Source organism: Nicotiana attenuata, chromosome 1, assembly GCF_001879085.1.
Source record: "Nicotiana attenuata strain UT chromosome 1, NIATTr2, whole genome shotgun sequence".
In the NCBI taxonomy this organism is placed as follows: domain Eukaryota; kingdom Viridiplantae; phylum Streptophyta; class Magnoliopsida; order Solanales; family Solanaceae; genus Nicotiana; species Nicotiana attenuata.
The window spans coordinates 42,313,511-42,315,566 of record NC_031989.1 but is presented as its reverse complement, the minus strand read 5'-3'; positions in this window follow the sequence as shown (position 1 = coordinate 42,315,566).

Below are 2,056 nucleotides of genomic sequence, written 5' to 3'. Positions count from 1 at the left end.
TCGGCAGTGGAAATCTTGATATCAAGGTCGGAATGGAATTCTGGAAATTAGAGTAGGTCTGTAGTGTCATTTGTGACGTGTGTGCAAAATTTCAGGTCATTCAGAGGTCATTTGATAGGTTTCGACGTTGTTTGTGGAATTTGGAAGTTTCTAAGTTCTTAGGTTTGAATCCGAGGGTGATTTGGTGTTTTGGTGTTGTTTTGAGTGATTCGAAGGCTCGACTAAGTTTGATTGAGGTTATGGGATGTGTTGGCATATTTGGTTGAGGTCCCGAGGGCCTCGGGTGAGTTTCGGGTGGTTAACGGACCAATTCTTGGTTTTGGAAGTTGACAGATTTTCTGGTATTTTGTTGCAGAGAAATCCTTCTTCGCGTTCGCGAGAGGGCTCTCGCGTTCGCGAAGGGATGTTGAGCGAGGCAGCTGGATTGTTCTTCGCGTTCGTGATGTAATTCCCGCGTTCGCGAAGGTTCATGAGTTTAAGGCTACGCGTTCGCGACCTGGGCATCGCGTTCGCGTAGAGTCAACGGTCATGTGGAGCTTCAAGCAATTAAGCCTACGCATTCGCGAGGATTGTTCCCGTTCGCGTAGGGTCGAGCTGAGTGGTCTTCGCGTCCGCGAGTGGCCCTCGCGTTCGCGAGTGGCCCTCACGTTTGCGAAGGAGAGAATTTTGGTCTGAGGCAGCTTGAGCTTCGCGAACGTGAGGGCTCTACCGCGTTCGCGAAGAGGAAGGTATCTGGGCAGAATGTTTAAGTTCAAAAATAGGGGTTTGAGTCCATAATTTCAAAATTCAATAGAGAGCTCGGGAGAAGGCGATTTTGGAGGGGATTTTCAGATGAGTGATTGGGGTAAGTGTTCTTCACTCAATTTGGTTAAATTCCATGATTGTGTCTTGATTTTTATCATTTAATTTGGGAATTTGGGGTGAAAATTGGGGGAAATGGAAGAAAATTGGAGAGTTAATTTTAGGAATTTGGATGACCATTTGACGTCGGATTTTGGTGAATTTGATATGGGTAGACTCGTGAGTGAATGGGCTTTCTAGTTTTGTGATTTTTATCGGATTTCGAGATGTGGGTCCGGGGGTCGAGTTTGAGCCGAATTCAGGATTTTTGGTCTAAATTGATAATTTTCGCGTGGGCTTTTTTCCTTTGGCATGTATTGATGATATGATTCTGATTTTGGATAGATTCGGGGCGATTTGAGGCCGAGTCGAGAGGCAAGGGCATTGCGGAGTAGATTTTCGTTCGGTTCGAGGTAAGTAATGATTGTAAGTCTAGTTCTGAGGGTATGAAACCCCGGAATTTCGTGCTATTTGGATAAACGAGGTGACGCACATACTAGGGACCGGTGTGTTGGCGTGCACCAGTAATGATTGTGACTTGGTCCGTCCCGTGGCAACTGTAAAGTTGCATATTTTGATAAACTCTATATGATATCTATGTGTTTTAGAAATGATTCTGTTAACTTGGGCTGAATGCCATGTTTGGGGCCCTGTGCGTACTGTTTGGACCCTCAGGGGTATTTTACTACTATCCTCACACTGTTTTGATTCGAAAGCATATACTCAGTCATGATTTTTACCTGTTTATTGTTTGATTCAGTTTCATTACTCTATTTTTAAATATATGAAAGTTGTTTGGGCTGAGTTCCCTGATTTTTCCACTGAAATGCCCGAGTGGCTTGTGAGGTTGATGATTAAGAGAGGCAGAAGGCCTGATGGTGAGGATTATATAATTACGGATCGGGCTGCACGCCGCAGCGATATATATATATCGGGTTGCACGCCGCAGCAATATATGGATCGGGCTGCGCGCCGCAGCGATATGTTGGATCGGGCTGCACGCCGCAGCGATATAGTGCTTGGGCTGAAGGAGCCCCTCCGGAGTCTGCACACCCCTAGTGAGCGCAGTCGACTATATATATATTTATGGATCGGGCTGCACGCCGCAGCGGTTATCATAAGGTACCTATTGAGCGTGAGTTCTGAGTGTGAGCATTGATTGATGAGAGTTGAGTCACCAGTGATTGAGAGGCTTGCCCGAGGGGCTATATATATA